The sequence below is a fragment of the Zonotrichia albicollis genome, chromosome 4 (assembly GCF_047830755.1).
Source record: "Zonotrichia albicollis isolate bZonAlb1 chromosome 4, bZonAlb1.hap1, whole genome shotgun sequence".
Classification (NCBI taxonomy): Eukaryota; Metazoa; Chordata; class Aves; order Passeriformes; family Passerellidae; genus Zonotrichia; species Zonotrichia albicollis.
In genome coordinates, this window is record NC_133822.1 from 71522587 (window position 1) to 71546506 (window position 23920).

Genomic DNA, 23920 nt, shown 5'->3' on the forward strand with positions numbered 1-23920 from the left:
ATTGTCATTAATCTAATAATCTGTAAACTGTATATGCTTCAAATTATAAGCAAAATCATCTTTAATGGGTTTTTTTAGTGCATTTCTTGTCCTGTACCAAAGGGGTGACAAAACCAAAAGGTGCTCTTCTCAGTGTAATTTTGTTTATCCCTCTGTTATTATATTTCTGTTATAACTAATACAATATCTGTGTACCTAGCATTTTTCAGTCAGGTTGAGCTGTGGATCCCTGTGCTCTGAGGAGGCTGCACACAAGCCAAGAGGTGTGAATATAGCATGGAGCCAAACTAATAAGCTTTTCTGGGAGACTGAATACAGTCAGTAGGTGGCTTCGAGCCATGCACAAAACCAGCTTCACTCCTGCTCAGAGCAGAACTAAGTGTGTGGTGCTATTGTGAGTTATGTTTTGGGTAAATTCTCTCTGCCTATTTTGGTTCTGCAGCAAATGACAACCATCTCTCACCTCAACTGGTTCCTGTTTTAAGTCCTGCTCATGGATGAAATTCCTACTTTTTGATTCTGGTAGGAACACTGTGTTCAGAAGGTAAATAAAGGCTTCTGTTCCAGATCATGTGGTAATCCAGAACAGAACCATACAAATGGTTCTTGGCTGCTTGAACACAACAGTATTTATCTCCACAGAAAGTCCTGAGAGCTTAAATAAACCTATCACCTTGTTCTTTTTATAGTTTTATTAATGAAACCCACAGCATTTTTACAAGTTAAAATGAGACCCCCAATGAACAAGGAATATACCCATTTTGAGCACAGAAATCCTTTTATGAATTTTTCAGTCCTCTGATTCCTGCCGTGACTAAACAAAAAAAAATGTTTATTTCACATTAGTCTTGCTTCTCATAAGCTTCTAATTTATCCTCATGCTGTTAAAAAATGAAGCAAAGATTTCTTTGAGAAGGTCTAGCTGAGTCCATTTCTCAGTTTCTATTAAAAATGGGATTTTAATGCCTAAATCAAATTGGGTCTTTTGAGAATGTCGTAATATGTCATACTTTGACTTTTTTTAAATTCCTAATTTTTTTTCCTTAATATGGCCAATAAATAGTAAAAAATGGAACTTTGCAACAGATTCCTTGCTAAATGGTTCTTCTGCGTTTTTTTTATCTTTTATTTTTCCTTAGAAGATTTTGGGGTCGAATTATTTTTTTAAGAAGATCTTGGATTTGACCTAATTTTCCTTCTGTCCTGTTACTTCAGGGAGGCAGGTTTTCCTTTTGGGAAAGTAGAACTGCAGGCCCTCAGGAGACCTGCTGGGAACCAGATCCATGCCAGCTCTACTCATCAGCACATCCTCTCTTCCAGCGCTGCTTCTTGGCAGAGGATCTCGAGGAAGAGGAGCACGTCCCAGGCATGACTTGGGGAGGAACACCTGAGGTAGGAGGAACTGTTTACATTCTCTTTCTAAATCTTGCTTGTTCACCACCCTTTATTCTGCTTCTCTTCCTCTCTCTGTGCTTTGGTGAAAGGTGTGATAAGCTGTGCTCCTTTTGTTGTCTGATTTGCTAAGTTGCTAAGTTGCTTCCAAGTGCATTTCATGGAATCATAGAATTGTAGAATTATTGGGTTGGAAGAGACCTTAAAGATCAATCAGCTCAAACCCCCCTTCAACCAGCTCAGGTTGCTCAGAGTTCCATCCAACCTGGCCTTGAGCACTTCCAGGAATGGGACATCTACAACTTCTCTAGGCAGCTTTTTCCAGCCTCAAAACCCTCACAGTAAAGAATTTTTTCCTAGTAACTGATCTAAACCTGCCCTCTTTCATTTTGAAGCCATTCCCCCGGTCCCATTACTTCACACCCTCCTTCTTTCTTGGAGGCAAGGCAATTTGCAAGACAATTTTAATTTTTTTTCTTTCCACAAAGTTCATATTTGCCCTGAGTTATTTACATTTGGGTATTACTAGAGTAAAATACTTCCCTTTCAGAATTATAGAATGTCAAACTTTCCTGAAAGGAAGTGTTCACAGAGGAGACATCACCATTGGGGTCAAGAACACAAAGTATCTTTTGTGTCATTTGGCATCCTTGATTCTTGAAATGTCTGTTAGGGAGAGAGAGGAAAAACAATATTTCTTCTGTGGTATATACTATAAGCCTTTTGCCATCACTGTCAGGTCAGAAATTTTTTCAGGTGAAATCCCTAATCTACGATTTTTTTAAGATTTTATTTAAACCCATGTCTATCTCAGTAAAAAGTGAACATTGTTTATTGTGCTGGAAGCTTGCATTAAATATCTGTAGTGTGTGGTCTCCCAGCAGTCCATCTGCTCAGGTCATCCTCACTATGGAGGATTGACACTCCTGCACTTTCCTGTTTGGCTGGTCAGTTAACCAGATCCAAGAGTCATGGATATTTATTGTGGTTGCCAATCTAAGGCTGAATTTCACCTTTGAGAGTCATAGGAAGTTTCATTGCCCGTTTTATTTATCGCAGCGTGATATTGGAAGAGAATGGCTAAGCACTGTAATGCTCAAGATGACATTCGCAAGGAAAATTTGCTACCTTACTAGGGATAAATTATCTAGAACATTTCATTAAGAAGGCTTTTTGCAATACTGAGAAGTTGAACATGTTCAGGGCAGGTCATTGTCTCCCCAAGGTGTAAACTCCCAATTTCTTAGTGGAGGAGTATAAAATAATCCTTCACCACAGACCAGATCTGATCAAAAATTTTAAATTGTCAGCGTTGAAATGTTCTGTGGGAATATAGAAAATCTGCAGAGATATTATGGGGGGAAAAAGCATTTTAGTTTCAGAATGGACCATTGAAACTTTTGGATTTGAAGCAATGTCTTGTGTCAAGATGTATTAGACTTTGGATTGTTAACCATCATCTATGATTTAAAAAGTCAAGATTAGACTAAAGGATTTGAGTTTTATAGGAGCAGAACATAACCCTAACACAAAATTAATTTCCCTCATAAATTTTTTACTTAAGTGGAATAAAATAAATGAGACCTCTTGTTCTGACTGCATAGAAGACATAATAGGAAGAGGAATGTGAACCAGAGCTGGAACCTACAGGGTCTCTCTTATCTGGCAGGATGTTGAAACTTTGCCTTTAGAAATCTATCATTTTTGGTACTTCCTGAAACAAAAGTACCTTGAAACCCTTGCAAAAACTTAGTGATTGCGCAAGAATCATCAGTATCTGGCTCACCAGTATGTTGTTATTGATCCAGAATCAAAAGAGATTAAAAAAATTGAAATTACAAGCTTCAAACCAAACTTTTTTAAAGAACCTCCTGATTCTGCTTCTCTCCAAATTTCTTTTTTTGTGTTGAGCCACCTGTCCAAAGAATATCCCACTCTTTGGTACATATCATGGTAAATTTTTTTTCTGTGTCTTTATCATCATTAAGAATTGCAAATGTCCATGGAGGTGGTCCCATGGTGTACCATTGCTACGTTACTTGTATGACATCATAGAAATCAGAATTATGCGTAGAATTGAAATTAAAAGTGCAGCAGGGTTTCTTTCACTGACAGCAGTGGCAGTTTTTCTGTAGAGTACTTATTTAATAGCAGGGTTTCTTGCATTATTCCCATCTTTTCCCCTATAGATTCTATACTGGATGTTAAACATGTTACAGGCCTGCTCTACTGTAAATTTCCCTTATCTATCAGTGACCTTAATCAATCCCTGTAAAATCTATCTAGTGCCTAAAAATAAACAAAGCACCAGAAAAAATTTGCGTGTCTTGTCCTCTCTTACCTTCTTTTACCCCATATTTAGATGTTGAGTTATAATTTTGATGGAAGGATTCCTTCAAATATGTTGAAATGTGTAATGTAATTCACAAGAAATTGCAATTGAGTTATCACCTGTTACTGATGACCAAAAAAAAGAGAAAAAAAAAGCTCAGATCAGCTATTTGAGGTTAATGTGCCTGAAACACTATTCAAATTTCTCTGGTTGGGTTGTAGAGTGATTAGGTTCTCATGATTTGGTCACATAGATTTTTAAATTCCTCTCCCCAGTAATCTATTTACTATGGTCTGAATCCTGCACATTTTGCTCTGGGGCACTGAGGCAGAATAATATACTTTAACATGTCTGAGGATGGAAGAAAATTAAGTCTTTGGGGCCATACGAAGGTGGGCTTGGGTAATATGTCCACAAGGACCATGATAATCTACTCCTTGGAGTAGATCAGCTCGTAGTATTTTAATTTGCCTTTATTCTTGCAATGGCCCTTTGCCCCAAATGTCAGATCTTGAAGACACGTGTCTTTTTTAAGGAAAAATTCATTTCAGAGGCACTGGCACATTCTCAGAGTCAAGGCTGTTTGTTCTCCCAGTTCCATACATCTTTTCACAGCAAGCACAAATTCTTTGTGGCTTGGGTTGGGTTATCAACATTTTCTGGCACCATAGTCCCTCTATGATGGAGGCAGAATCTGGTATTTCACTTTGCTTATCTCTGTACAAACATAAAAATGGTTCCTGCCCTAGGGATTTTGCACTAAAAGCATTAAAAATTAAAAAAAAAAAAAATATATATATATATATATATTTAATGGTTGAATTCAGGAGCAGTGGAGATACTAGCAGTTCCAGGACAGCTGGGACCCAGCACTTATCAGGCTCTGTGGGCATCACACAAGTGAATTTTAAGACCAGGAAGATGAATGAGGAGGTGGCTTTACAGATGATAATAAGGCACTCCTTTGAGGCCCATCTTCATCCTTGCCACGTTTTGAAATGCACATCTTCCTCCTTTCTTGTGTACCCTTTCTAGCCTGAGCAGAGAAGAAAGAGGGAGAGGTGCAGCTTGCAGCCCGTGAGAGGATGGAGGCTTGTCTCAGGTATTGATTAGAGGTCAGTGTCACATTGCACTGAGCTCTTGTTTGCATATGAGATTACCCAGAGATGAAAAGTGGGCAGGAGAAAAAAACCCCAGTAGGACACTGGGAGAGGATGAGGAGGGTTTTCCAGGGAGTGCACTGCAGGGATGATTAGAAAACTCCAGGAAGGGGAGTGCAAAAGAAGAGGGTCACTGAGGCCAAAAGAGAATAGTTTCAAAACCACTGCCTCAAAAGCAGGTAAGAGGGCAGTGAGGATGAGAGGGAGGCACTGTCCCAGCTGTCCTCAATGTGAGAGAGAAGTCATCTGAAATTGTGATGAATAATTTCATTGCTCTGGGAAAAGCACGGTGGTATTTTTGATGGGATTGTAAAAAAGTATAATCATCAAGTTTGCAGATAAAAGGAGACTGCAGGCAGAAACCACAGCCTGAACACTGCCAATGGTGCAACAGTGAGAATATTTAGTGAAAAAAAAGTACCAGTTTATGTTGATTTATGAGCTGGATTAAGTTTTCTTTCACCCATTAAATTCTATTTATTGTATTTCCCTGAATTTTCCCTGTGTTCAAAGTACATTTTCTTTATATTTCTTAATGTTCATTTGTGTCTTTTTTTTGTTTGTTTGCTTTTTTTACCATGACAATTTAGAAAATGCAAATAAACTATAAGCTACTGCAGCATTTAATGAGACACATGTTTACCTGAACCTTAATTTGATAGAAAGGTTTTTTCAGTTGTTTGAAGAACCAATGCCACAATTACTCTTGCAAATTAGCTATTGAACTTCCACTCTGATGCAATTCTGTCTAGTATCTTCTGTATGTCTCCAAGTCTCATTAAAAAATTGTCTTATCAGCCTTCCTCTAGATTTTCCTGAAACTACCATTGTTCAAAATATATTAATTCCATTTCCTCTTCCTTTGTTTATTATTACTTTTCCACTGTTCTGTTTGTTTTCGTATGAGATTGCGCAGAGACGAAATGTGGAGAGAAGAATATGGACATATATGTTTCCCTCACAGGACATGTGCATTGGGATATTTTAACTGGATTTTTACTGTGATGCCTTGTGCTGCATGACTTTTTAGTGTCTTTATTTTAAAATTTGCTTGTATCATATGTTTTTTAGTTGGGGATGTAGACCTAAATATTCTCAAGAGTTCCAAAGTGTTTCATTGCTGCAGGTTTTCACTCATACCCTGGGGACTGCACAACACAGGAAATAAATCCTGGGTTTATTTATGTATTTCCCTTTTTCTAGAGCTTCCTCTTGGCCCTAGGTGCAGTCATTAAGGGATCCAATGTCCCACAAAGCTGTGCACTGCTGCTTAAAGAGGGAAACAAACCAGCCCTCCCTAAGCTCACTATTGCATGTGGTAAATCCATCAGCATTCCCTTTAAAATCCCCTGCTGCAGCCTCCTTAGCACTGTCTGGGCTGCAGAACTGCACCTTAAAGGCTCTTACACCTGTAATATTTAGAATTTATGTGTTTTAAACTGGACAAGTATCTGATTCCAGGGAGAAAACATGCAGAACATTCCCCTCCGGAGTGCCTACTGTTTCACTGCAGCAGGGACCTGGCTAATAAAGTTTTCTTTATATTAAGGGAGTTATAATTTGCTAGCAGGATCTCGACAGTTGTCTTTAGAATAAGACAATATGCCTTTCCCCTCCCTACCGGGCCTAATTCCCTGGTAACCTTATTGAAAATGTGCATGGGCTACAAAACTAAAGATTAACTGTCCAGGGACCTGCTTCCTGGAGCTTATTTGAAGATTAAATCAAATGGCAGGCAATATATATTTGGTAATTCAGCTTTGTTTCAGACTTTTCCAATCTAGTGGCAAGTATAATAGAAGAATCTGACACTCAACAGCACTAAATGGGTTTTTCTCTTTTTTTCCCTTCTTTTTTTTCTTCATTTGAGAGTGCCTGGTATTTCTATCCCTAGCAAAATTAAAATTAATGATTTATTTCTCCATGTCTGAAAATTCTGCTCTTTTATTTTTGAACATGAAGCAAAGCAATTTTAATTACAGATGATGTGAATAATTTTTCTCTTTCTGTGACATACTGCTCTTTCTTTCTATTCTGCGTAACAAATACCGGCAGAAGAGTTTTAAGAGAAGCAATAAAATATCTACTGTAGCATTGCAGCATTCATTTAGGCAGAAAACGAAACACACATATTGTTTTTTAATTCGGTGTTTAGACTATGTATTAGTTAAACAAATTTCCATTCAGCAAATTGGATTGAGATGGATGGATATGCTATGCTGTTTTAAAAAACTGAATTTGGAAGGCACATTCAAAGACACTGAAGTGTGATTTGTCCTAGTAGCAGACATGTGAAGAACAAGTGACATTCTTACACAAAATCTATATTGGTGATGTATTTAATTACAGAGTTGATTGAAATTGACAGCTCCAGTGACCTATGAGTGCACTGTTACTGACTGATGGATGCTTCAAATCTGGTTACTTTTAAACCAATTCACATTCTGTTCAATAATATCCTGTCAAACTGCAAACTGCAGTTTTGCATGTATATGGACTAGGCAGAGAACATTTTAATTAACAGAAGGTAGACATGAATGATGCTTAAAAGTTGATGTAATTTTTAAAAATATGATCATCATGATTTGAATAGGAGGTAAAGAACTCTCAGTGTTATTCAGAGTGGCTGCCTTCCTTAAGAAACACATTTTTCACTTTCATACTCACTGCCATCAGCCCCAAAGCTCTCAGCACGGATGAGCTCTCCAGGCTCTCCTGCAGGCAGCTCTTCATCAGGAGATGGAGAGACTCATTGAGAAAAGGGTGCCTCACCTTTCTGCTGAGATCAGACCTGCTAAAGGAGATTCTGGAGCTTCTGTAATCAAATTCAGTGCAGAGACCAAGTCCTGCAGCACCAAGAGGTGGCTCCAGTGGCCACTTGGCTCAGCCTTCCTCAGCAGCATCAGTCACAGGCTCATCTTCACCCCACAGCATCATCTTCACCCCTCTGTCTCCTTTGCTTCCACTTCTCTGCAGTTCTGGGAGGGTTGGTCATGCTTTTCTCAAAGCTGTTGAATAATGTCTTGAGTCTCAGCAGGCAGTCAGCTATTTCTTAGCAATTTACAGAAGCAGAGTTCTATTCTGGAAGAGTAACCAAGATGTGAAGTTCTGGCTGAAGAATTCACGTTCTGATCTGAAGAAAATGGCGCAAAGGATGAGCAGGTACCCCAGATGTTAAAAAATCAAGTAGCCTGCTAACCCCATTTAGCTAATTTGTACCTATAGAATCCTATCCTGGCAGTAATGGTATCCATTTAAAAAAAAAAAAAAAAGCTTTCTCTCTTCCAGGCTTTATCCAAGTGATCAATGACTTCCTTAGTGCCAAATTATGCTGTGGTAGCTACGTACATGATTTAAAACAGAAGCAAAATTAAGGCTCCAGGATGTGATCTGGTTGGCATGGAGCTGTTGGGTCATAGTTTGGCTCAGAGGTGATCCCAGAAATCTTTTCCAGCCCCACTGATTCTGTGAGGAATATGTCACCTCACCTATCCAGTGGCATCACTTCTCCATGGAGCAAATCCAGAACTACCTGAAGAATCATATTTCTACTGATCATAGATGCATTTTCTGAAAGAGCAGAAAATGTTAGAAAGCCCATGTGAAACAAATATGATCTGGGTGCAAAGTATCAGGCTGAGAAAAGAATTTTCAGTGGAGATTAAGCTCCTTAAAAAATCCATAGGCTTTCTGCCTTTGAAGGTGCTTTCTTAGTGCAGCTAAAGTTATTAACTTTGTACATAAGTGATGAAGAAATCAGAATTCCCATAGCCAAGATCTACATTTAAAGGAAGAGTGAAATGCTTCCAATATTAAAAAAAAAAAAAAAATCCAGTTTACTAGAATTTTTGTAAAGCTTTTGCATGTAGTACTTTTTTTTTAAAGTGTAGTAGCATCTGTATACAAGAAGTTTAATATGTTCTTTTTCTTTTTTCACTTTTGCATCTGTTTCGAACACAGTTTGGAATTTTAATCATATAAGTAGAAGTAATAGATTTCACACTACACCCTGGAAAATATCTTTACACTCTCTGAGGTGGGGTAAGTAACAGAATATAAAAATATTAAGATTCTTGCAGTTAACCAGAATTTTACCAGTGCAAGCAAACTTAATTTGTTGCCAACAAAGATTGTGAAAATATCCTTTGAGTGGAAAAAAAAGAAAAGCAAATAAGAGTATTGAGCATTAGAAGGAATTCAGGAGGTGCCAATGCTGCAGTACTTTCCCATCTTGTATCAGTTGTAGCTGATATGTAATTCATGATAGAATGGAGCTTGTTATAGATTAACCAAAGGATTTATCCCATTTCTCTCTGGCCTGCACTGAGTCCTAAATTGTCACTGGGGATAATTTAAATTAGAAGTTAATCTTCACATGCCTTGGTTCATGGTTCATGCACAGCTAAAAGCTGGAGGATAACTTGAATTTAAGCATGTTTTCTGTTTCTTCATTGTGTTAAGTGCTTGTATCCCAGACTAATTCTGGCTCAACCTTGTTGGTTCAGTTTTATGCAGCTCCCCTTGCAATGAAAGCTACAAAATGTTTATATTTTTGTCCATGCATGAGTGGCCTAAGTGGAACATCTTGGATGGAACATCATTGCCTGTAATTGCTTAACCATTGCTTTGTAGTGTAAGACACCTGTTCTGGTGTTTGCAACTTTCCCAGACTCCAGAAAGCTTTGGCTGAAATTTTCTGGGTCGAATGTCTGCCTCAGGCTGAATGGGATAAAAGAGTTCAACTGTTTCTAAGAACAAGATTAAGAAAATAAGCCTTGTTTTCTCGTGTTTAAAACCATTGTTTGAGCTGGTTTGAGATAAAGCCTTGCTAATGTCTGTGTTTTAATGACAGCAGGAGCTGGGCAGTGAGATCTCTGAGTTGACAAGGAAAGTCAGAAATTCAAAGCACAGATTTTGCTCTGTTCTCTCCATGCCTTGCTTCTTTCAGCCTGAATTCAGGCTGCCAAGCACTCAGACCTCCTGTCCTTTCTCAATGTTCCCACATTTAGGTATTTCAAACTGCTAGGAAAAGCTTTACCTGAGCTAATTTCTGCATTTATCTTTTCCCACCAATCTAGCGAAGATGAGTTAAGGCAATTCTAGCTGCAATAGTCAAATATTAAGCCAACTCTCCATTTTTTTCTCATCAGCTTGTTCACTTGGCTGTAAGTGCAGCATTAGAATAATCTCTCCACATCAGGAAAAGAAATATAATGACGTGAGTATTACACAAAATTTGAACTGAATAGCAGACTCAATGCAATTTTAGTAGTTTTTCTCTTCATTCTCAACTTTTCTATTTTCCTCTCCAGCATTTCTGGATAGACACTCTGAGACTATCAGCATGAATAGGATGTAACAGCAGCCATCTGCAGGTCAGATAAACCCATCCATCAGCACATCAGCAAGTGGACCTAAAATATTTATAGAATTTTTATTCATGAGAGAAAGAAAACGTTAATTGGTGATTAACATAAGAAGGTAATAATGAACTCAAATCTGTGTAGTGCAGTTTTGTTATTACTCATTTTCTGCAGGCAAGATAAGAAAACAAAATGAAGAAATTAGTTTTCATTTGCCAGAAGAGCTATTTTGTGTAGATTACTGATGAAATGTATTTTGAAATCTGATGCATCTGTACATATCAAGATTCATTTCTCTGATCTAGTGAAATATCACAGATACTTCCCAAAAAGGGAGCTTTATAACAAACAGTAAAATCTCTATCAATCACTGTGTATTCATAATAACTCATAGCCCTGATACTTAATTACAGCTAAATATAATTTCTGACTTGAAACATTTTAGCAGAGCACTCAGCATATTCCTAACTTTAAATGAAGTTTTTTTGTATTATAAGTTCAAATACTTTAATGGATTTGAGTTTGTCATGAAGTTGTCTATACAGTCAGCAGTTACTGTATGCAAAAGTGTGAAAATAAGTTCAATTTCTGCAAAACAAGCAACTCTCTTGGAAAAAAGGTAGTGTTCTTTTAAGTAGTCTTCTTCAGAGAAAGAAAAGCTCAAGTGCCATAAAAAGTTATATCCATTGCTTGTCCTCTCCTAGTTTAATTTCATTTTAACTTAAATAAACATTTCTTTACATTTAGTAACATTGGAAAAGGCTGTTCTTACTCATTTTGTATGATTAAAACTACATTAGCAATATAGATGTATTAATTTACAGATACAGCTACTAATTGCTTAAATATTGAGTTCAAAACTAGACACTAGTACTGGGAAAGGATAATTGGTTCTTGCAGTGGAAAAAAACTATAATAAAGAACTTGAAAGTGCTGTCACATTTCACATAACAAGCAAAATCTCAGAATATTTGAAAAATATTCTGAAAGAAAATGTCTTGGGGCTTTCTTAATGAGAATGAATGTGGTTTGAAAAGATCAAATAATATTCACATATGTCAAATACAGGTTCTAATAACAGTTAGAGATAATGAATAAAATTAAAGTAGGTCATTTTTAGTCACTTAGGATCCAATAGGAGGCATACCTCTTCCTAACTGCTTGTTAAAATATAATTAGAAGCATTTGCTGTATTTACTAAAAAAACTCTATATCAAAGATTTAAAAAAATTAAAATTGGGTATTTTACCATTCTTAAATTTTCTGGTTTTGTTTTATTAGCATTTAAGTAGCAAATGGCCTATAAATATGTTAATATTGTAATAACTGGTATAATGCAGTTATAACCATAAGTAATATGGCAGCTATAAATATTCTGATAGGAGAGATGGGATTTTTCCTCTCATCCTGAATATGATGGCTGTAGCAACCCACAATTATCTTCAAGTATATGGAACTGAGCATACAGAATTATGGAAAGAAAAAAAAGTCCAAATTACAGCATTGTTTGGGCACCAAATATTGAATTTTGTGTTGAAAACATATGGAAATTATTAAGAGGAAAGAAATAGGATGAGGACTGTGATGTTGTCTCCTTTGAGTCTCAGTTATGGCTGGAGCAATCCCCAATTATCTACAAATACATGGAACTGAACATACAGAATTATGGAAAGAAAGGTCCAAATTACAGCGGGTTTTGGGCACCAAATATTGAATTTTGTGTTGAAAACATATGGAAATTCTTAAGAGGAAAGAAATAGGGTGAGGACTGTGATATTGTCTCCTTTAGTCTCAGTTGTCTCAGCTCAGGTGAATTCAACACAAGGTCAGCACTGGTCATTTGTCCGTAGCAGTGATGGGGGAAAGCCAAAGGCTTCTCAGACTGCTTGTTTTAGACGTCAGACTGGATCCAAAGTGGATCTAACCAATTCAAACGAGATCCAACTTGATGCTCTGTGATCAAAGATGTGCCAGCTCTTCTAGAAATAAGCCTTCTCTTCACGTTAGGCTTCTGCTGAGGAAGATACGCACAAAATGAACCCTAGGTTAATAGTATTTTTCCATCTTATTATCTATGGTCAAACTGATGAGGAGATATTTTTACCAACACACAAATCCTTGCATTTTGCACTAATCACCTGTGGTCTGTATAGCAGAACACTAATTTTAAAATCAGCACTTGTATTTATTTACTCTCTCTCTCAGAGGCAGCATAAGCTGCACCTAAAGTCAAGCCCTCTTAATGACACAGAACCTTTTAATGACACAGAAGCCTTCTTAATGACACAGAACCTTTTACACCCTTCTTTTGCTAATGTATTCTTCAAGGGAAGACTTGCATGTTTGAAGATTACTCTCAGACATAATGAAGAAACGTCAGAAAGCCTGTTGGCCTAGAAAAAAGGAGCCATTCACATCCACTCATTTATGCATATCCCACTCACATGCTGGTAGTGTTTTGTGACATATATTTCCATCCCCTTATCCCTGAAGTTATCAGGCACCATGTGTAAGGCAGGCATTAAAGCAGGAACATCACCCGTGACACCTAGTTAGTTGGGGAGAGACAAAGTCATTTCTTCTTATCTCAGCAGGAAGCCACACTACTTTGAGCCCAAAGCTTCTTGGTTCAATTTCTTCCTGGAATTGATTCCTTATAAATATGAATTACTCTTCATTTGATCTTTTCTCATTTGTGGGCAGGGCAGCAGTGCCCCACAGATCTGTGTGTGGAGGGTCTACACACACAGATTTTAGGTTTTGGTCTGTGGAAAACAAGAAATAGGGATTGGGTCCTTCTCTATGTGAGACTTTGGAGGGTGCACTTTGTTTGGCATAACCTTATTGGAACGGGGGCTTAAAAGCTTAGGGGGCAGCAAAGGGAGGAATATGTCACATATACATTCTCACCCTGTAGAAATTCATCACAGACCTCAGGGAAAATCTTTAAAGGTAGATCCCTGACTGGAGCTGGGGTCCTCTTCTGTGAATCATCACTGCACTGCCATTCCCCAGGTATGCAGGGTGAGGCAGGAGGTAAACAGTGCTGTAAAACTGATGAAATTTGTGAAATTGTAATGTAGGTCCTACTTTTTCAGGAAGAAAGGAAGCAATTATCTGCTCATGACTGAGAGAGGAACCAAGATATTATTTTAGTCACCTTCCATGAGTTAAAGAGTACCAGACCAACCTAGCCCTTAGCAACTATTTAGTGCTGGAGGAAGTTAATGTTTATCTTTGGGCTTTATTTTTATTCTGGACATAACGTGTGTGTGGACATACTTGTTAAACCATTTTGTGTGTCTCTCTATCATTGAAGTGTTTATAGATACCATCTCATAAATGTGATCCCTTGTATCTTTCAATGAGCTACAATTTCACAGAGTGGCAGAGCTTGGAAGGCAGCTCTGGAGACCTCATTCAACTCCCCTGATTAAAACATAGTTAGCTGGAGTAGATTGCTCTGGGCTGTGTTTAGTTGAGTTGTGAACATCTCCAGAGATGAAGAATCTCCAGCTTTTTTCTTGGAACTCTGATGCTCCATGACCATATCATGAGGGATTCTTCCAGTCTTTATTCTTCATGAATAAAGCAATTTGCTCTCCTGAATTGCAGGGTTATGTTCCTGTTTGGCTTTGTCCCTCTTCTCTCGTGAGCCTGAACTCCACCATCCCATAGCCCCAAATGGCTCATGATCCCAGACATTTCTCTGCTCCCAATGGGATCACAGCTCTGTCTGTGCATGCAGATCCCTAATTCCTGCTCTTTGAATCCTGTGACTCACATGTTATTTACAGTTACCTTGGAGATGCTGCCAGCCCTGCTGGCTTCCCAGAAGTTTCTGAAAAGGGAACTTTACAGAAAAGTTCCCATAATGCTGCCCTATCAGCTTTGCTTTGTGCACCTCTTCCAGTGCTGCTCAAAAAGGTCTCCAATGGTGCAGTTACATGTTATTTGAAGTTTGAAAAACAATTGCCTTGTCTGAGTAGTTGTGATCATGCAAATAGATTTCTAAGACATGCAATTTTTTAAAAAAAGAATGTCATATGAGCTTAAACAGCACAGGAAGGTTCCATTATAGATGCAATTAGATCACTTTGACCAATTAAGTGATGCTGTATGTTGCCCTCCTTTGTGGTTCTGTTTCATTTTTTAGGTTGTGTCCCATATTTTGGCCAACATTTCTACCACTTCTGAGGGATGTGAGATCTCGACTGTGCATGATCTATTGCTGAGGATGTAATGAGAGTCAAGTTTGCCAACACAGTCACTCCATTATCTAAGTCATTGCTCCATAAACTGCTTTGAGGTACCTTGAATATGAAAGGCCATATATCTCCATAAATTCTATTTTATTCTGTAGGATGCCCAAGCTGTGCCAATGCATATTCAGTGTTCTGGGCAATGGGAAGAAAATGGGAGGGGGAAGAGGAAAATGACCATTCTTAACTGTGCTTCACTGGCCTTTCCTTCTTCACTACAAAACTGTTTTTGGATGTTTGACACTCACTCTTGAAATTGTTTCAGTAGAGTTATAACTGTGTAATGAAACATGGCAAAGAACTCCTTGTGAGTAGCAAGTCTTAAAGGACTGCTATCAAAACAGCAGTTTCTTGCTTCTAGAGCTAAAGCTAAAAGCCATATTTTAAATTCTGGTTTTGAGCATGTCATATTTACTGCGCTACTAGAACTTTTCAAAGGTGATGCTGAGCATCTCCTTTTACTCTTCCAGAGCACTGCTAAGCTCTGGAAGCAGTCACACTATTCTCTCAGTACTCCTGATTTCTCCAATCACCTTTTTGGGGCATATTAAGCTGTGATTATGTTCATTTCCTATGAGTCCTAAGTGTGCTACAGACTCTTTAAAGGTGTTTTTTGTGAGTGTTGGATTGTAGACATAGGACAGATGTTCTACAAGCTTTTCTGATTAACAGCCCTCAGTTGCATACAAGACCAGAAGAATAAGAGATGTCTCATACTCCATAAAAGAATATATGACCATAAAGGAGATAAAATTTTTGCATGTAATTTGATTTCTGGGCAGTTTTTTATATACTTTGTTAAAATGAAATTAAGAGGGACTAAAATCAACTATAGGGCTGCTTCAGCATTTCAAAATATGGATAATTAAGTGAACCTCAGTAAATAACATAATCATCCTGAGGATGCAGTTTGGCTGGAAAACTCTCAAGATCTGGCACAATATTTTGGCAGTTCTGTTTCTGGCAAGGGCAGAATCAGGATGTATAAAGTGCAGGAAAATTTAAAAAAAAATAGAAGAAAAGTAACTTTTTCAAGCACGATAATTTGTGTGGAGTTGATTACAGGGGGCATTAAATTGCAAAGTAAAGAGATTATCTGGTTCCAGTCACTTCAGTGTCTGAATCAAAAGTTTGTTATTTTATTGTGGGGAGAAGAGCCATGTGCCTGATTTTGGTCTTTGTGTTATGTGCTGTGATTGTACAAAGAGTTGCACTATAATATTGCTCCACGTTAGGCTTCATATAAAAATATTTAACGTATTTCTAATTTTTCTCTGTCTAGTTCTTTCATCCCTGGTCTCTATTATTTGTGGCCTAAGACTCTTACAAGCCTTGTGCTCTTCTTGTGGATTGTCTGATGGATTTAGCATTAGAGAAAAGCAGACATCTATCTTGAGGTGCATTAATTGTAAGTTGAATGGATGGCTGCACACCCTCAGTATTCTCTTTTTAATGTTGTCATGGGTGTCATCTCTGTTTCCAGCTTTTTGGGTTTATTGCATTTCTATTTTCTGTAATTTTCTTGAAAGCCAGAAGGTAGAGTTATACTGTGATGAATGAGTTGGAGAGCCTATAGCTCAGGCAGTAGTTTGTTCAAAGATTGACCATTGAATGTAAAGTATGCAAGGCTAAGAACAGTTTTGATATGATCCATTGTCGAATGTGCAGTGATTCATTTTCCTTTTCCAAATATGCTATCTTGGCTGTAGTTCTGCCATTTGTCACATTTTTCTATTAATAAGTACCCAGAAGGACAAAAGCATGAGCAGGCTTTCCAAAGTTCAGTATGAAATAAATTAATATGTAAGAAATATCTTCTTGACATAATAGAACACACACCTGACAGCACACCACGTAAATTAGCAGCTTCTGGGATGGTAGCTGCAAAATGATAGCACATGCAAAGCTTTTCCAAGAGGTGATATTGAGAGCTGAATGGGAATTTCAAGAGCATTTGGGAATATTTGGCTCTCATTTCAGGTTATTTTATTCATAGCTCTGTCTGTGATGAGGCATGTGCCTATATTTATAGGGACATCATATTTAAACCCGAACAGGAACTGTTGCCAGTCTCAGGTGAAAAAAAAAAAAACCAGGTAAACATTTACTTTATACTGCCTCTCTTCAGCAAAGTTATAAACATATGATAAAAGTTAATCACATGTTTGTATTCTTTATTTATATTCTTTACTGGATGGTAATCTGGGCTCTCAAACAGATGTATGGCTGCACTGTTATATGGCCGTAGGCTGTGAGGTTCATGGCCAAGTTGCTCAAGGAATTCATGATCTTGAAATACTGCAACGCGCTGGAATCTGCAGGATTTAAAATAAATTAAAGGAAAGGAAGAATTTGTGTGTTTTATCCCAGCAGAGCAAAGCCTCCTTACTGCTGATTGTACGGTGAAGATCGGGAGGGTGTTGGTTACTCAGGCAGTTGCAGCGCTGGATTAAAAACAAGCCAGATCCAGGGTAAAGAGTGCTAGCTGAGAAAAAATGAAAAGGTAAGCACATATGGCTGAACAGCTGCTTTCAAATTTATAAAATATCTTCTTTAATCCCTGCAGCTTTCTTGGCTTTTTCCTCCTAAAGCTGCTCCTTTACCGCAAACACTGTGAAAATCATTCTGGGGTTTTTTTTGGGTTTTTTTGGGTTTTTTTTTTTTTTTTTTTTGTAATTTTTCCCCAAATATTAAATCACTTTCATTTCAAGTTTATAGTTTTGGTTTTAACCCAGAATACCCCAAATGCAGAAGTAAATAATTCTAGAGGAGCTAAACAGAGTTTCAAGTCATAAAATGGAGACAGAGTGAAGAAGAAGAAAAATTGTTCTATAGTAAGTCAAATTATTTATTCTTGTATTTGTGGCATGATTTTTTTTTTCCTTACTGCTTTTGCTGCAGCAAACTTCAAATATATGCATGATTTTATACATAGTCCAAATAAGGGGATTTTTCTTGCCTCAGTTTTAGGATAATAGTTTTTAACAACACTAACTTTCTCTACTTTGCCTTGGAATTCTCAAAGCACGTTTAAGATAGTAACATATTAAATTTAACAATATACCTAAAGGGAGTGAAAATATTCCAATTTTCAGCCATGAAACACAGTGATTGTTACAGTGCTCATACAATAAAATACAGGGAGTGTAGGACAGAATAGGGGAGTGGCTCCTGTCTATGATAATCTTAATCCATTAAAACTATAATATAGTTCTGTTTTTATAGGAAATACTTATAACTAAATTGTCTATCTCTACAAAAGAGCCCTATTTTTCTTCTAATATACTCACTTTTATTTTTATTTTTTTTAGTTGTGGGAAGTATAAGTTAAACAAAAATTCTAATATTTTTTCTGAGAAAAAGGTCATGTTTCGGAAATGGATTTCAGGTTTTCAAGAAATTATTTTATTTTAGATGACATTTCAAAAAACAATAAGTTTTACAGGATTTTTCTCTACAATTGCGTGGTTTTGAGTCCTTCAACCAAATTGATGAGAGAAATGCCCAACTTCTGCTGTATTTTCAAATTTAGATGGGGATGTTCTTGACTGGGCAGGGTTTTAATATGATTTTTGTTTTACTGCCTTTTGAAAAGAAGCAAAACTAAAACTGTTGCCCCAAACTCAACTTTCTTGTGCTAGAATTGCTCTGGAGTCCAGACCCAAACGATAATTTGGGTATGGGAATCAGTACATCTGCATCATGATGTTTCTCTTGGCCTTCTGCTGCTTTTTTATGGAGTCATTGATTTGAGCTCACTACAAAGGCTTTGTCCAGCACGTGGACATGGCTATAGACTCTTTGATCCCATTTTTTAAAAAAGTTGTTTAAATGTTTGTGGCCAGACTTTTTTCCACTTTCCCAAAAATACCTAGTAAAACAGATAGGAACCCACCAAGACTCGGATTGAGTAAACATACTTCATGTATGTTTAAAGAAATCTGTTATGGATTGTAACAGGTGTCAAAGAGAAAAAGCTCCAGTTAAGTGGCTTTTTTTGCCCCTAAATACCTTTAATATCTTCATTTTGAATTTAGAACACCTAAAGTACTTCAGGAGATGTCCTTTCACTGTTTAGTGGTTCTCAGTGTTTAAGAGGCATTTGGACAATGCCTTTTTTAGCAAGCCTTAGCTTTTGGTCAGCAGTTGGACCAGATGATCATTGCAGGTCCCTGTGAACAGAATTATTTTATTTTATTATTGTTATTCTTACTACGTTGTAAATACCATATTAATGTGCTATCAGAAATGATAGTAAAGGTCATTCTTTTATAAACAGAAAATTGCAAATTACTTCAAGCTTTGTTTCCCTTTATGTAGTAGTCTTTTATGTGTGTTTTTCTATAGCAGGACTGAATAATCTTAGTTTGACAGAACAAGTATATTTTGCAGAGGGAAAAAAATCTCCGGAGTTATGACCACGTCAGCACTTGGCAGCTCAATAGATCTGTATTTTCCTATTTTCTTTCAGCACACGGGGGTTTAATAGCTTACCTGTAGAACAGGAAGTTTAGACCTGGTCTTTAAAGACCTGTGTCTTATTCCAGAGGAGACCTCTATCATTATTCCAGCTAGGCTGACAACACAGAACACACTGTCAGAGTCCTGGAGGTAATACCCTTATTACATGTGTCATTAGAGGATGTTTGCCATATCTGCTTTAACACCGCAGACATTTTAAGTAGGTTATTCCATCACTTTGCCATTTTGATTATGACAACAAAATGACACCATATTGAAATGGATTTTGGAAAGAAAGGCTAACTGTCCAAAGAGGTCCATGCTCGCTCTAATTAAAATTGGCTTAGGTGGCACAACCTTCATAATTCAGACTATGGCTATGAAGGATATGCATGTTGAAAGCGCTCTTTGCTCATTAGTGCTATTTCTGTCAGACACTGCTACCTGCTCTTTTCTTAATGAATGCTAAGCCATCTCTTTAGAAGATTGTGCTGCTTCCCTGAACTGAGGGAACTGTCTTATTTCCTCCCAAGTTTGTTGAGAGTAAAATCGGGGAGTCACCTCTTTGACATTTCCCAACCTCTGTACTTATTTATCTCTTTGAGACCCTGCGCTCCAGAGATATCACTGTCTTAATTAAGAAGAAGGATGTGACCATGGTAAATTGACTGATTCCATTGATTAAGGACTAGCTGTACAAGTAACATTGATTTTAACAGTGGGTCTACATAAATGTAATTGTTCGAACATGGGGCTGCATAATTATGGTGATGTACGAGAATAGTTGGTTTGTCCTTTTCAACCTTCACTAACATTCTTTTGCATGGTAATGTACCTCGTTCAATTAGCAGAAATCTTAAATGTTACAAAATGTCTTTTGTGAAGGCACACAGTAATCATTATAGTCTAATTTAATCTAACAGCATCAGACAGATACATCTTTTTCTTTTCCTTTCTTTGTTTCTAGATTTTTCTCCTCTACCCCTTTTTTTTTTCCTTAGCTCTTAGGACCACTCATACATCCATAAATATTAAAAAAAATGTGAGAAAGAGTCTTCTTTGCTTTGCCCAATTTGTAAAATGTATGATTTTGAGCAAGAACCCACAGAGTTAATTTATGATTAGGAACAATTTGTTTTCTTCGTTCCCCAGTTCAAATTCCTATGGGGCATACTGGACATGTTCTTAATCTACCCAGCAACTTCACCAGCCCTACCTCTGGTGGGAAAATTGCATTTTTTCCCTAAATGTGGACAAATATCATGCCTTTTTTTGAATTTACCATCCACCTGTCCATCTCTCATCTCCATGCTCCCCTAAAACCAGTGTATGCTTGATTGCACATCTCTGAAATTTCCCTTTGAGAGGAATTCATAAGGCTTTAGTGCATGCCTTACTTTTAATGCAAGTCAGTAAGCAGAATCTGGAAAGCCAGAAATTTAAGGAAGGAAGTGGAAGAAAGCAGCACAAAAGCTGAAGTTTTAATTGCTGCAATAAATATGTGGACCACTTTCAGAGTGCAGAACTTGTGCTACCAGTTCATAATTATTTTTTATGGTGTATTCTCCAGACAGAGCAGAACTCCGTGGGGCATTAGGTTATTAAGTCTTATGGGCAAAAACTGTCTCTTGGCAAAGTGTTTATATGACTGGTGAGTAATTCTTGGTAAGAAGTAATAACTTAGTTTTGTAGGGTTGTTTATTAGCTCAAAAAACCGTGATTTTGTAGCACCATAACTTACTTGGAAGTCTGAGTCAAAGAGTTCAACCATTGGTTTCCCTTCTCCTTCAGTGTTTTCATGCCTATTTTCAGTAAGCACAAAAGTGGAAATGTTGACATTCCCAAACTGCTTTGAGTTTACCTTTTTAATGCTATTTATAACTGCAAGATCCAGATAAACTTGAAGCTTCAGTTCAATTAATAATTTAGCTTGATAGAGGAGACCCATGTGGATTGAGGGACTCTCTCTGGCCAATTTTGGTCATTGATAGCCCAACCCTTGGATGAGCCCTTAGGCAGGAAATTCCACCTGCTAGGCTCAACAGAGAATGGCTCAATGGAGAGTTAGGGCTGCCAGGCCCAATATTTCAGCTTACCTGCAGAAACTTTCTCCTCTTGACCAGCCCAGAGCCCAACAAGTCAAGCAGCACTCCAAAGGATGGATGTAAAAACCAGTTAAAGACGTGTCCTGCTTGTCCTGAAAATGTTTTTCATTGAGATGTGCTTTCCAGTTGATCACTGCCTAAATTGTCACATATTCCTATACCAAAACTTGTTGTCAGGCTGGACACTCCAGGCAATGCTGGTCATTGTATGGCAGGTGTCCTTGAAAAGTTTAGTTTAACTTTTTTTTTCCCCTGCTACAAAATGCATCAATATTTATTTCCCATATCTGCAGCAGGAAACACTTTGGATAATCAGTGTCTTCCATGCTATCAAAAATAGGCAAAAACTGTCCTTCCAGTACGTGTGCATGAGTACATGATATATCTAAATGAGAATGAAAGCCCTCCAGCAATCAAGTATGCACACAAGTTAAGAGAAGTGACACCAATACACACACTTCAGCACATATACATGCATACTCACAAAAAAATCATATCCTGGATTTAAAAGGCTTCAAGATTAAAGGCCCAAGGGGCTTAAAACTTAAAGAAATATTTCTTCTGCCTCATTGCATATTCATGAGTGAGTATTTTGGCAAGCAGACTGAGCAAAATAGCTTACAGAATTATGGAAGGAAGATTATTGTTGATTCCTGTGTGCCACAACAGAGCTTTCACAGAGAGAAAGGAAAATGTAAATAATCATCCAAATGACTGCATTGACACAGGTGAGTCTGAGGGCCCTATCCAGCTTGGGTTGTTACAGGTTTTTGACCCATGTGAGCTGAAAAACTTGGAAAAAGGGTACCCCAGGGGCCAGCCCTTTTCTGGGGACAGGTTAAAGTGTAGAAGGGGAACCTGTCCTGCACAGCATGAGGTTGAAAAGGTGGATTTCCCATGGTTTTTCTCTCTCTGCTGCTTTTGGTTTGGCCCAGACCTAAAGCTCTCACCAAGCACCAGGGGTTTGTGTCAGGTTCTGGTGTACTTGACCAAATTTGCTCTCAGTTTCTGTGCAAGATGAAGAGTTGGCAGAGGCTAGTTTTAATCTCCAGTTTTTTTTGGTTTTTATGACCAACTACCTCTGCTGTGCTGGTAACTCACCTGGATTTTTCTGTCTTTCTGTGGGTTTTTTCTTTTTTGTTGTTTTCCTGTTTTTTGCCAAGGCTCTATAACATCTGAAAATCTTTTGAGATAGAAAAATATTTTTCTCTGTATCGCTTTGGCAGATACCATGAACAGACATTACACTAGTGCTTTATATACCTGATTAACAAGCAAGGTTTAAGAAATTTCAGTGATAAAACTTTCAGCAATATTAATGAGACAAAGGTAGATTCTAAGAATAATAGGTAAATAATATGATTAAGATAGCAAGAAAGAAACTCAATGAAGGAATAACAATACAAAAAGCAGTTTGCCTCTTGTGTACCTTTACTCAAATTGACTTAATTTACGTAAAAGCAGAGTGAACAAAGGATGGCTTCTTCAAAAGAGCACAGTTTCCCTGTATCCTCTGGTAGCAAGCAGACAACACTGAAGACAAAATTACTGCTACCTTTGAAAGCAGAAATTGTGCTTGGAAATGTGAAAAAGCTAAAAACACAAAGAACAAATGCTTGGCTACATCCAGCACAGGAGACATACCAGGATTCAGTATCTCACTCTAACGCTGATTTCTGACATGAGAGATCAAACACTTTGCAGTAAAAAAATATGAAACTTTTTTTTTTTCTATAAGCACAGGAGTAGCTCTCATGGAAGTATAGAAGTGGAATTTCAGTGTTGCAGGGATATATAGAAACCTGCAGCCATGAGAAAGGTGTTGATAACTTCATTCAGAAAACCTATCTTCTGATTAAAATAACAGATTTCACAAAAAATTTCCTTCAACTTAGCATTTATCTTCACCATGAGACTCAAAAATATTTATATTCTACACAAATATTTCCAGTTTGTGCACAGCCAGAGTTCCTTTAACCCAGCCTAGTTTTAGACTGTCATGCTCTTCTTTTTCTTTGTATTTTTCCTTTCTCATTTTCTTTGTATTTTTTCTTTCTCATTTTCTTTGTATTTTTTCTACCTCCCTAGTCTGGTGTCTTTATATCCCTTTCCCTTGGGAAAGGAAGGCTTGACACCATCTCTCTCTGGGTCAGTTACGCTTGGCCTAATTCTTGTCTGGGGAGACAAGGTGAGCTGGTGGGTCCTTTTTCAGGAGCACCAAACCCATGGTTCTTGGCTGTCATTTAAGGCACAAATTCATGTGCTGTCTGATCTTGGGACCCTGAGGCATGACAGGGTAACAGGGCACTGCAGTGAGCAGGGACATGGGGACAGGCTCATCTTCAACATGTGGAAGTGTAAGTTATAATGTCGTTTTTAATATTCTCAGCAGTCCTTAGTCCCACCTTCCTGCCCTCTGGCATTATCAGTGGAGACAGAAACACCTTAGGAAACCTGAGGAGAGGGGGGAGAAGACACACAGCCAGAGCACAGCCTTGATCTGAAATGGTGCCTGTCCTGAGCAGCTTTTAATTGTGAAATAATTCAGAGGTTCTCTCTGCCTCCCTCCCATTATATAGCTGGTTAAAATCACCAAAGCAATGCATTTCCCTGTGTTCCTTCTGTGCTTGAAGCAACAGCACCAACTGCATTTCTACTGACAACCTGCAATTACTTCAGCAGAGAGCAAAGCACAGCCCAAAACATCAGGGAGGTATTTGTATCTTAGACAAGGCCATTTCCCACAGGCCACAGGATTAGTGTGGGAATGAGTGGAAATATGGCTGTGGGCTATATGTGATGACAATTCATAGCACATCCATCCCAGAAGAGATTTATGAATCTG

General features: G+C 37.8%; 1 long non-coding RNA gene across 1 annotated transcript; it reads left to right on the top strand.

Moving 5' to 3' along the window:
• The first annotated feature begins 6328 nt into the window (after positions 1–6328).
• LOC141728939 (uncharacterized) lies at positions 6329–10359 on the top strand. The gene is made up of 3 exons (XR_012580196.1): positions 6329–8046; positions 10035–10102; positions 10197–10359. It is a non-coding gene; the product is annotated as an uncharacterized LOC141728939 (long non-coding RNA).
• Positions 10360–23920: the final 13561 nt, after the last annotated feature.